The sequence below is a fragment of the Tachypleus tridentatus genome, chromosome 6, assembly GCF_004210375.1.
Source record: "Tachypleus tridentatus isolate NWPU-2018 chromosome 6, ASM421037v1, whole genome shotgun sequence".
In the NCBI taxonomy this organism is placed as follows: domain Eukaryota; kingdom Metazoa; phylum Arthropoda; class Merostomata; order Xiphosura; family Limulidae; genus Tachypleus; species Tachypleus tridentatus.
In genome coordinates this window covers 28,258,401-28,271,531 of record NC_134830.1, presented here as the reverse complement: position 1 = coordinate 28,271,531, position 13,131 = coordinate 28,258,401, and the positions used below count along the sequence as shown (strand labels likewise).

Genomic DNA, 13,131 nt, shown 5'->3' with positions numbered 1-13,131 from the left:
GCCTGCAAGAAAAGTTAACAAGTGGTTGGTAGGTATTATATGTAAAATTAGGGATATGGTTGTGAAACCGTCTAAAAGTGAAACTAGTAAGCAAAGAAACAAAACGTTTTAGTTACAGTTCAGTAGATTGTAATTTGCATTATTTCATTCCGACTGATTAATTTGTTTGGAATTAAGCCCAAAGCTACACCACGTGTATCGAAACCCAGTTTTAGCAGACATACCGCTGTGCCACTGAGGTGTTATTTCATACCGAATAATCCAAAAGAATTCACTCAATACTTGAAATAGTTAAAACCATATTTACATTTTTAGATTACCCCATATTTTATATTGCAATTCTCTTGAAATTTGGAGAAAAAAAAAAAAAAAAACCATAAAAACATTTCCTTGAGCGAGAAAGAACTTTACCACTTGTATACGAAATTATGCTGGTGTATTACAAACTGAAATGTAAATCTAAACAAAATTTGGAAAATTCTTCATATCGTTTACGTTTATGTTAAAAGATACACTGCTAGCCAAAATCTTAAGACCAATGAACTTAAAAAAGAAAAATATACATTTTGCGTTGTTAGACTCAACCACTTATTTGAGTACAGCTTCGAAAGATGCAAATAAGAAAAGTGAAAGTAAAAATATGAAACTTGTTTAGCATTTAATAGGGAAAATGTGAGCACTATGAAATTAGCCTAAATACTAGCTGGTCAAAAGTTTAAGACCATACCAAAAAGAAGTCCTAAACAGGGTAGGAAATGCAAAACAAGAGGTCTCAGTAGTGAGTTGCACGGCTGTCATTGCGAATAACTGCAAACATTCGCTTTGGCATGGTCGATATAAGCGTTTGCAGAAGGCTGGCTGGAATGTTATTCCAAGTGGTGAAGATGGCTTCACGAAGATCATGCACTATTTGGAATTGACGTCCATTTCTGTAGACTTCTCTTGACATCAACCCCCAAACATTTTAAATGGGGTTCACTTCGGGCGAACACGCTGGATGGTCCAAAAGAATCACTTTATTCGTCATGAAAAAGTCCTTTGTTCTGCGGGCATTGTGGATTGCAGCATTTTCCTACTGAAAGATGCAGTTATTTTCACACAAGCGAGGGCCTTCAGTCAATAAAGATGCTCTCTCCAACATGCCAATGTAGCCAGCTGCTGTTTGACTCCCCTTTATAACCTGAAGCTCCATTGCTCCATGGAAGAAGAATGCACCCCAGATCATGATGGAACCTCCTCCACTGTGTCGTGTAGAAAATGTCTCCGGTGGGATATCTTATTGTGCAAGTAACATTGGAAGCCATTTGGACCATCCAAGATAATTTTTTTTCTCATTAGAAAACAAAACCTTCGTTTACATTTCTACGTCCCATGTTTGGTGGTTCTCAGCAAGGTTTAACCGAGCTGTTTCGTGGTGTGGAAGGAGGCGTGACCTTTGAAGACGTTTATGGTTTTTAAAGCCTCTCTCTCGTAGACACCATCTCATTGTTCTTGAGCTGCATTCTGCGTCCGTAATCTAGTTCGACGATCGGCTGGTGTCTTGCCGGACAACCAGTCGAATCCTCCTGCTCAACGCCGACGAAATTTTCTTGGGCCGACCACTTGAAATTCTCGTTCCGTATCCCTTAGAGTCTTTTAAGAAATTTACAACAGCAGTTTTATTACGCTCAGTCTCACCAGCGATGGCACATCGAGAGTGACCTTGCTTTTGCAGCTCGACAATTCTGCCACGTTTAACTTTATAGTCTTTGTCAATTTTATACCCAATGTAATACAGGAGATGTTGACAACGTTAATGCTTCAACACAAATAACTACATTTCGTTACGTGTTTACCGATTAACCCTAAGTTTCAGTATGGTCTTAAACTTTTGACCAGCTTGTATTTAGGCTAATTTCAAAGAGTTAATATTTTCCTTATTAAATGCTGAAAAGGTTTTCTTTTTTTTTTTCTTATTTTCATCTTTTAAAGCTCTACTCAAATAAGTGGTTAAGTCTAACAACGCAAAATGCATATTTTTTTTATGTTCATTGGTCTTATGATTTTGGCCAGCAGTGTATAAACATCAGAATTATGCTGTCAAAAATTCCCATTATTAAAATACCACGTCCTATGTATTTGTAAAATTCCATTCAGATTGATTTTAGTTACATCCGAGGATTATTAGTAGTCGTATATCTGTCTAACCTAAATTATATGATCCAACTGTGAATCCCTTAATTAATTTGAACCAATCAAGTAGCGCCTAAGTAAATAAGGACAGCGTCTTTCGTCCGATAACCTTGTGAATTCTATTTCCAAACGTTCGTAATTCAAATAAACAGTTGGTAGTTTTACTAAATTCTACGAGTGTGTTCGAACCCGGCATGACCAAGCATGTTAAGGCGTTCGACTCGTAATCCGAGGGTCGCGGGTTCGGATCCCGGTCGCACCAAACATGCTTACCCTTTCAGCCGTGGCGGCGTTATAATGTACGGTCAATCCCACTATTTGTTGGTAAAAGAGCAGCCCAAGAGTTGGCGGTGGGTGGTGATGACTAGCTGCCTTCCCTCTTGTCTTACAGTGCTAAATTAGGGACAGCTAGCGCAGATGGCCCTCGAGTAGCTTTGCGCAAAATTCAAAACAAACGTGTTCGAGCCAATTAAACGACATAAAAGAATTAATGATTAGTACGTCATAGCTGGAAATTGGTTTAATGTGGTATTAATTCAAATTTCTTTTAAACCAAATATGTGTGTGATTAGGTGTGTTTTGAATTTTGCGGAAAGCTACATGAGGGCTATCTGCGCTACCCGTCCCTAATTTAACAGTGTAAGACTAGAGGGAAGGTAGCTAGTTATCACCACCGTCAACTTTAAGTTACTCTTTTACCAACGAACAGTGGGATTGACCGTAACATTATAACGCCCCAACGGCTGAAAGAACGAGCATGTTTGGTGTGACGGGGATTCGTATCCGCGACCCTCAGATTACGAGTTTAACACTTTAACCACCTGGTCATGCCGGGCCGATGTTGTTTCATTTCCTGTGATCGGTTAAAACTGTTGTTTTCAAGTTGCTTTTTCTGGATCTTTTGACTTAGACAAGCTTTCAATAATATTTTATTGAAAAGGTATGGAGTTCATAATCAAAATAATAACGTACAAGCTCTTCTGGAAAGAAAAATGTAAACATTGCTTTAATATTTAGATTGTTATATTTCTATTCAAATGGATGAGATAGATTCCGTAACGTGTTTTATCTGGTAAGTACAACACAAGCTACGTAATCAGTAATGTCGAGAAACCCACTTGTTGAGAAATATATATGTAAAATCGGCTAGTTTGGGTTGAGAAAATATTTTACGTAAAAGAGCGAACAATGTTTCGACCTTCTTCGGTCATCGTCAGGTTCACAAAGAAAGAGGTAACTGACCGGAGGCTGACCACATGTTTGGAAGGGGTTGTGTAACTGAGTGTCGGAATGTAGAGGGCGGTGCTAGATGTTTGAATATATAATTTTATTTATTTTATTATATTAATATAGGTATAAAGGCGTTCCTTTATATTGGTTTATTTTGGGTTTAAGTTGTTGTCTAAGTAAGGCTTCTTTAATTTTGCGTTTGTTTATGTTTGTTTCTTTATTTAGTATTTAAGTGTTTTCAATAAACATAACCATAGAAAGCACTCAAATACTAAATAATGAAACAAACATAAACAAACGCAAAATTAAATAAGCCTTACTCATACAACAACTTAAACCCAAAATAAACCAATATAAAGGAACGCCTTTATACCTATATTAATGTAATATATTTTTGCATATATACAAGCTACGTAAATAACACATGAAATTAATCATGCAGAATGATTATTGGTGATAATAACAAAAGTTAGGGTATAGTGTGTATTCTTATAATAATAATTTAATTTCAGTGTTGTTGGAAAATAGAAGTGTAATATGGGAAATTAGGAAGGAGTGCTTAGTGGGTAAATAAATTTGGGTTCGATACTTTCTACAAACATACGGTGTGTTTTAGTTGAGAACTGTACCAGTCTATCTACATCAACGACGCTACACGCTACATTCATTGAAAAAAGTGAGCCCATACCTCCTGAATAAGCAACCACATGAATCTCATAGCGTACAACAAAGCCCGGTTTCAGTAGATGCTACGTACAGCCAAAATCATGCCAGTCAAATTCGCTGGGGGAATTGAATGGGGTTGGACCGTTTCTCTTTTTAGCATGAAAATGCATCATTTTGTACTGTATTCTACGTCCAAATCAAGTCAAAATCTGTCTTGGCCGGTCAGTAGCTTCGGAAGTAATCCAATTTAAATGCTCGATACGACATTTACAAGCCAGCCTGGAGAACGTAAATGACTCAAAGTTCTTACATACATTGAGCTCTGCTTTCCAAGGAAAGCGATGGCTTATCTCACCAGTATGATGGAAATACTAGAAACAAGAGCCATACTGATGATTAACGCGAAATGTAGTTCGTTTCCTATTTAATACATTCAAATATCATTTCCCTTAAAATGTTTAGGATAAACCTATAGAACTGCGACCACGTGATAAGCATTTGTCCCGTATAATGGACCAGTGGTTAACGTGCCGGACTGTGGATCTGTGAACGAAACGGGTAGTTGCCCAGGGTCCAACTCGCGTTGAGAGAATAATAATAAATAATAAAATGTGAAGTATATAATAATAATAATAATAGACCACTATTTCTAAATCAAAATATTTATACAAAACTGTTAAATTATATGGCACTAAGGAACAAAAAATATCCAATGTTCTCTACAGAAGAAGTAAAACTAATGCAGCAATGGGCTCTTCTCCAAATAAAAGAGATGAAGTTGAAGATGTTTCCTGATGCTATCAACATGACTGAAAAAAAGGAATTCGAAATCTATCAAAGCTGATTATTACAGACACCTCGAAATCGACGGTTGTTTAGATTAGAAAGATGAATGAAGAAATTAGAATTATGGCAGTTACATCGGCCACGTACCAGAGGGCGGGACTGTACAGAAGGAGGAAACTGACGTGACTGTTCTTCAAGAACTTTATAAAACAATCAGTATCTTTATAGGTAGGGAATGGCTGCCGGGAATCCATACACTAAAAACTTGTTTTTTCTCTAACAGGAAAGGAGCACATCGGAGGGATACCTGTGTTATCCGTCCTTAATTAAGAAGTGAACACCAACCACCGCTATCTCTTGGGCTACCCTTTTATCAACAAATATTGAGATCGATTGTCAAACTAAAACGTCTCCACGACTGAAAGGGCGAGTATGTTCGGTGACGGGTATTCGAACATCCAATTATAGCATGCTTCTTCTTAACTTATCGGCGATATGTGATAGTACCAATAGAAGGTTACTTCTTATGTTGTCTTGATAAACTGGTTGAGATATAAAAACGAATTTTGTATTAAGTTGAAACGCTCTTAATAATGGTTTTTCATGGGAACTTCCAAAATATCTAATGACTAAGTGTGTTTTATATGTTCTTAATATAAATAAACCTGGCCACTGGTGACTAACTGCCTTACTAACTTATTTTAGAATACTATTGGGTTTTATGCTAAGTACAAAATGATAGAGTAATCAAGTTGTCGTTATAATGGATCACCTGACTTGCTACACCCGGAGTTAAAACTCACGCAAACCGTGAGCTTATGACGGTATCTATCGAAAACTTGTGCGTGTAATACAATAACTATCTCACCGTGGGTTTTTAGAGAAACGGTAAGGTTGGAAACTCAGGCTTGAAATATGCATAATTAAAAAGCTAGCTAGTAAAGTTCCTATGTAGGTTGTGTTGTGCTCAGTTATTGTGACTTCTTTTAAAAATTGTTCCAGTTATTGACTGATTGTTTGGAATTAAGCACAAAGCTGCACACAATGGGCTATCTGTGGTTTGCCCACAACAAGTAACGAAGCGCGGTTTCTAGCGGTGTGAGTCCGCAGACATACCACTGTGACACTGGGGAGTTACACCAAGCAAGCCATTAATATTTGAGTAAGGGATAAGATATAAAAAGCGGAGAATTTCTTACCAGTCTTATCCAGGGATTGTTCCCTGTTTATGTATTATTTTATGTGGTATGTGTACTACTACAGTATTGAACGATTATCTTGGATCAATTATTATTTTTTAATACTAACCAGAACGTTCCGTAGTGTCTGTTTTTGTAGTTTTCCAACCACAAGGTTTGTTTGTTTGTTTTGAATTTCGCACAAAGCTACTCGAGGGCTATCTACGCTAGCCGTTCCTAATTTAGCAGTGTAAGACTAGAGGGAAGGCGGCTAGTCATCATCTCCCACCGCCAAATTTTGAGCTATTCTTCTACTAACGAATAGTGGGATTGGCCGTCACATTATAAGGCCCCCACGGCTGAAAGCGAGCACGTTTGGTGCGAGCGGTATTCGAACCAGCGACCTTCGGATTACGAGCCGAACGCCTTAACACGCTTGGCCATGCTGGGCCTACAACCACAAGACAATTCAAAAGAAATAATATATAATTAAAGGTCAAGCACGCATGCTTCATTTTCCATTAGTGTAAATCAATGCGCCCTCACCGCAAATAACCACTTAGGAGAGAAAAAATAACAACATAATCTTACAAGACGATAACGAGGTGAGCTTTATCTGGGGCAAAACTAATAATTTTTGGTAATCAAATAAACTTAGCAAAGATCTGCAGATAATAATCCAAATAACGTGTTAAGAATTTTAAAAGTACAACTCACTTCTCAATATCCACAGAGCCCGTTCTGTAATAAACGTTTAGTAAGGCAATGTGGAAAACTTTGAACTGCATTCTGGGATGTATTTAAAGTTTCCAGTACAAAGATTGCATTTTTATTTATTGAGTTTCAATAATAAGTGGGGAATGTTAGCACAACCAATGAATACCAAGTATTAATTTAAAACACAAAAGAATACTAAATTGTCTCTACTTTTGAATGCAGATAATAACTACTCTATAACCAAAGTCCTCAGACGCGTTTAAAACGTGACGTCACCAGACAGTCGTATCTTTTAATGTTTGGATTCTAGAAATTACTAGAAGAAAATGTTCGTAAAATTTATTCCAAGGATAGCGTTACATTGTAAGAATTGTGTAAACATGATTAACAGTGTCAGCTGGAAATGGTTGCCTTGAAATTTGTAGATCGGAGTCAAGTTTATTACAAGGCAAACAAACGTCCATGCAAAAAACATTGAACTGAATTTTTTACTGATTTTGTCACAAGGTGTCAGTAACGCTTTGAATTACTTTGACATGATCATGTACGATTATCTGAACGTATTTATACCAAAATATCTCTAATACAAATAAATGAGTTCAACTAAACATATTTGACCATCATATGAAAGAAAGCTTCTTCATAACATAAGCCTCCACAAACACTGTAGAATCCTTTGTAATAATAACTAGGGTATGAAATTATGATTTGGTTGACGAGTCCTGCCTGTAAATTATTCCTATAACAATTGCATTTCAGGCTTATACATATAGCATCTTTCAAGGTCAATCAAGTAAAAACGCGGTACAGCCAGACGGGTTCAACAATGTTAGAAAGCCATTAAAAGGTGCAGTGTGGGTCGCACTCCAGTTGTCCTATATTGCACGTGTAACACTGACAGTTCAACTCAGCTTTTTATATGTTGAAACAGGTTAAGTTCGCCGAAAACGCCATATACATTTAGACAAAAACGTGTCTGCTCCATCAGTAAGCTATATAAACAAAGCATGCGTGTTTTACATATCTATTAATATCACAAGATATGCCTACATATTTTAAGAATACATTTGTTGATTCGTATTATTTTCCTATAAATAAACTGTCACATACATAATATAGTCACTTAACAAACGTCATAGTGACCCAAAGCGCGTGTTGTGGGTTATGCTTTTTTTACTTGTTTGTCTAACATGAGTAGCGGAACTATTTGCGACACAAACATGTACTCTTTATTTCCCGTCACAGTATTTTTTGCGGACTCCCGCCAGTACGGCGATAAGTCTACGGATTTAAAACACTAAAATCAGGGGTTCGATTGCTCTCGGTGGACTCAGCACTATATATATTTCTAAACAATGTTTTTACACTATTGTTTCAAATAATTTCAGTATTGTTTACTAGATATATTTTAGGCCCGGCATGGCCAGGTGGGTTAAGGCGTGCGACTCATAATCTGAGGGTCGCGGGTTCGCATCCCCGTCGTGCCAAACATGCTCCCCTTTTAACCGTGGGGGCGATATAATGTGACGGTCAATCCAACTATTCGTTGGTGAAAGAATAGCCCAAGAGTTGGCGGTGGATGGTGATGACTAGCTGCCTTCCCTCTAATCTTACACTGCCAAATTAGGGACGTATAGCACAGATAACCCTCGTGTAGCTTTGCGCGAAATTCAAAAACACACAAACAATCACTTTCAGATCTGCCTTATAACTCTCAAGTTGTCTCACATAAACAGAACAAAAGTTTGTGTTGATAGTTATTGTACTCTACCTAATAAAAGAAATACTACCGAACAAGTATTCAATCACATTTAGTCGCAAGTTTCGTGTATTTAATTTAATTATGATACTAGCATTGAAACCTATGGTTAGGTGTTTGTTCAATGCCACCTAATGAACTTTGAAGAGAAGATATTTACATCTTTCGCTATCGCATCTTGTTTGTTTCGTATTTTTGCCTGGGCAAAGCTTTCCCTAATTTTAAAATTTTAACTTCGATGTAGCGCAACTGAACAACAGTATTCTTGGAATTCGATTCTGATGGTGGGATTTTGATCGTCACTTTCATAACGTACTCACGGTTTAAAGTGAGAAGCGTGATTCCCCAGTAACGGAAGGCTAACAACTAGGGTTAATAAGCCACGTCCCCTGGTGGTTCTGAGAGCTCATAAAGCAAATTGGATTTCGATAAAGCGCGTTATGTAGCTTTGCACTTAATAATAGCAAGCAAACAAACAAACAAACAAAAGACTAGATCATTCCCTGCCCTGATATATTTTTATAAAAATAAACTCTGGATAAACATTTTAATTATTCTGATTAACTGTACACATTTAAAGAGAGAATAATTTCACGTTCGTTACAGAGTAACAGATATTTAATACACCAACTAACTGGTTGGTACTCTTTTTCTTATTCGTGATTCACGCTTAGGTGGTTAGAACGCACGACTCGCAATCTGAGGGTCTGGGGTTCGAACCCCCGTCACATAAAAAACGGTCGCTCTTTCAGCTGTGGGGCATTACAATGGTACGATCAATCCCATTATTAATTGATAAAAGAATAGCCCAAGAGTTGGCGATGGGTGGTAATGACTAGCTGCCTTCCCTCTAGTCTTACACAACTAAATTAGGGACGGCTAGTGCAGATAGACCTCGTGTAGCTTTGCGCGAAATTAATGAAACAAACCAACATCCTCGTGACCCCGTGCGACGAGGATTTACAATTATAATCACCCGAGAGAACAGGCTATAAAAGTAATAATTTCTTTCTTTTCTTTTTGTTGCGCCAAAACTCTAGTTTCAAAGTTTCTATTTTCATTTCTTTTAATACTTCAAAACGTATTCCAATACGCAAACGTGACGAATGTATGTAAATAGAATCTCTGACAACCAGCGCTAACGTTTACTGGTAATGCTAACAGCTGCAGTGCGAAAAACTGTTCACTACAAACATTCCTAACTTGTGTTATGTACATACAAACCAAGTTAAGGCCCGGCATGGCCAAGCGTGTTAAGGCGTGCGACTTGTAATCTGAGGGTCGCGGGTTCGCATCCCCGTCGCGCCAAACATGCTCGCCCTCCCAGCCGTGGGGTCGTTATAATGTGACGGTCAATCCTATTATTCGTCGGAAAAAGAGTAGCCCAAGAGTTGGCGGTGGGTGGTGATGACTAGCTGTTTTCCCTCTAGTCTTACATTACTAAATTAGGGACGGCTAGCACAGATAGCCCTCGAGTAGCTTTGTGCGAAATTCAAAAACAAACAAACAAACCGAGTTTTTAACAAACCTAGCGTTGAATTGTTACTTGTGCAGTTGCCTTATCTTTGGCTTATTTTTATTGGTTTGTTTACATTTGCTAAGAGATGTTATCACTGAAGCAAGCAAATTAAACACGCGGTATTTTCCTGTAAAGTGAACCCTGAAGTTAGTTCAAATAATCTCCTCAAGCTCGCATTATGATTAGGACACTAAAACTGCAATTCTGCAACGCCCGAATCAACATGCGACAATTTTAAATAGTTTCTTTGCATCGCTTTTTATTAAAAATTCCAAAATTGTAAGTCTATTTATCACGTACTAATGAAACTAAACAGGATAAATATATATGTAAAAACGGCTGGTTTGGATTCAGAAATTTTTATGTAGAGGAGCGAACAACGTTTCGACCTTCTTCGGTCATCATCAGGTTCATAAAGAAAGAAAGCGGTAACTGACCGATAGCTGACCACATGTTTTAAGGTGGTTGTGTAACCGAGTGTAGGAATGTAGAGGGCTTATTTGATTTTATTTATTAATATAGGTATAAAGGTGTTCCTTTGTACTGATTTATTTTGGGCTTCAGTTGATGTATAAGTAAGGCTTCTTTAATTTTGCGTTTGTGTATGTTTGTTTCTTTATTTACTATTTGAATGTTTTCCATGGTTATGTTGTGTTTCAAACATGTGGTCAGCTATCGGTCAGTTACCTCTTTCTTTCTTTGTGAACCTGACGATGACCGAAGAAAGTCGAAACATTGTTCGCTCCTCTACATAAAAATTTTCTCAACCCAAATCAGCTGTTTTTACACATATATATTTCTATAAAAGTGGGTTTTCTCGTCATCACTGATTACTAAACAGGATAAAGCCCACATATTGTGGGGCACTTAACGAAAAGTGAGAAACAAGTCCTAATAACCGTTGATGACCTATCTTAAACCTGAACTTGCGAAGTTCTAAACAAATAATGAGTTTAGAACATGACTTTAAGTAAACTTAATACTAATTTAAATTTTATTAGTCTGGATATTTTCGCTTAAATTTCTTGGAAGCCCTGGAGAGGTTATGAGTTTATATTTCACGAAAAAAAATGTCATTTACTGGCCCTCAAGAAATTCCGGATGTTGTCGGCTTGTGTTAAAAGATGTCGTGTACTGAAAAATCTACGATCTTCTTTCTCGACGCATCTTTCAACATTGTCGGCCTCAGCTAAATGCAGTGTTTCTTGAAATGGCCCTGTTTCCTTGTTTTTCCAACTCACTCAACCAGAAAAACCAGCATTTGATTGTGTCTAGTTTGCCCCGACCTGCTGCCCCAGGATTCTTTACGGTTCACTTCTTGATGCCAAACAAGTCCTCGTTACGTTTTGCGTAAAAATGCTTCCCAAAGCAGTTGGACTGCTTTGTTAAATCTTTATATACTCTCGTTTCCTGTGATCTTCAATCGTCAGGCGGTGATCGAACAAGATTTCATTATCAAAATGATTTAGATGCAAGTCGCAGAGTAACAGAATAATATTAGTGTGTGCGTTTCGCACGTTTAAGTTACGTCAATTTCCATAATTCCAAGCATGTTTTAACCAAGAAAATGTGAGGATGAATATGTTCACAGGACATACAGGTTCAGCTCAGTCTGTTCAGAGTAACAGGGCCCGGCATGGCCAGGTGGGTTAAGGCGCTCGACTGAGGGTCGTGGGTTTAAATCCCCGTCGCACCACATATGTTCGCCCTTTCAGCCGTGGGTGCGTTATAATGTGACGGTCAATCCCATTATTTGTTGGTAAAAGAGTAACTCAAGAGTTGGCGGTGGGTGGTGATGACTAGCTGCCTTTCCTCTAGTCTTATACTGCTAAATTCGGAATGGCTAGCGCAGATAGCCCTTGATTAGCTTTGCGCGAAGTTCAAAAAACAAAGAGTAATATACATACATTATATACATATAATATACAAAGAGTAATATACATATATTATATACATATAATATACAAAGAGTAATATACATATATTACCTTTTGTTTCCACGTGCTACTCTTTAAGACAATCAAAACAGTTTCGCACATATGATATTCAGAATATTTAATTAAATATATATATATATAACACTTCACTTTTTCTTTGACTATCCTAATGAAAACAATTATAACAGAAATAATTAAAGATTCCTCACTTATCTTAAATACACTGAAATACTTTATCTCAGTTCCTTGTTTCACTAATTGTCAGCTGTTCAATAACCCTTAAACCTAATACACTGAAATACTTTATCTCGTTCCTTGTTTCAGTTATTATCAGCTGTTCAATAATAACCCTTAAACCTGCAATCGTTAACAGTGGCTATTTGTAATAATATTGCTATGAATAATAACAAATAGATAGACAAGATAGTTACCTTGTTGTTGTGATAACACCTGTGCGTCTCCGTTAACTCCCATGACGTCTATATATTGTAATAACTTTACGAATATCAAAAGTAAAGTTTTCTTTGTTAATAATTGTTGACTGCTTTTCAGGTACTTAAACAGTTTTGCCGTCATGTTTGAGGGGAGACTATTACTTCGTTAGTTACACGAAATTATCAATGAATTTCTAAAATGAATCAATTAAAATATAAATTTTCAAAGTATACAGAAAGTTTTTAAGTACGGTTAGTACAAAATCACTCAAACCATTCACTGAGGTTCAGTACTCGAGAACGACGCGTGAGTCATTAACAACTATCTCTATAGTAACCATTCTACGAGCGAACTGTGCCCGGTGGCTACCAACTTTAACAATGCTGATATCAAGGGTTGTTTGGTAGTCTCGTTCCCAGCTCTGTGCTTCTCATGGGGGGCACCTATTAGATCATCTGTACCGTACGTCATATGTTTAGAATTTGACCAATGGCTGAATGCTGTGAAACTGACAGCGGATGGATGAGTTTGAAAGGATTTAAAGGGGGAACATTTGCACTTTCTCTCCTGTAAATATCGAGTGACTCACCCCGTTTTTTTTTTTTTTTTTTTATCTAATCTAGCCGGTTGTTATAGTTCAGTAGCGAAAATAATTTTATTAAATTCAGATAAAGCTACAACTAACTTTACGGGTATCAGTGCACTGATATTAACTGTAAGTTACATTTTGGG

The 13,131-nt window shown here is 37.2% G+C and overlaps 1 protein-coding gene across 2 annotated transcripts in view; it reads right to left on the bottom strand.

Moving 5' to 3' along the window:
- Positions 1 to 12,798, bottom strand: part of LOC143252148 (uncharacterized) — a 46,367-nt gene extending 33,569 nt beyond the window's left edge. For both annotated transcript variants that reach the window (XM_076503843.1, XM_076503844.1), the window contains exon 1: positions 12,396 to 12,798. The gene's annotated coding sequence lies outside the window, so the exon portion shown is untranslated. The remainder of the gene's footprint in view (positions 1 to 12,395) is intronic.
- Between the last annotated feature and the right edge of the window lie 333 nt (positions 12,799 to 13,131).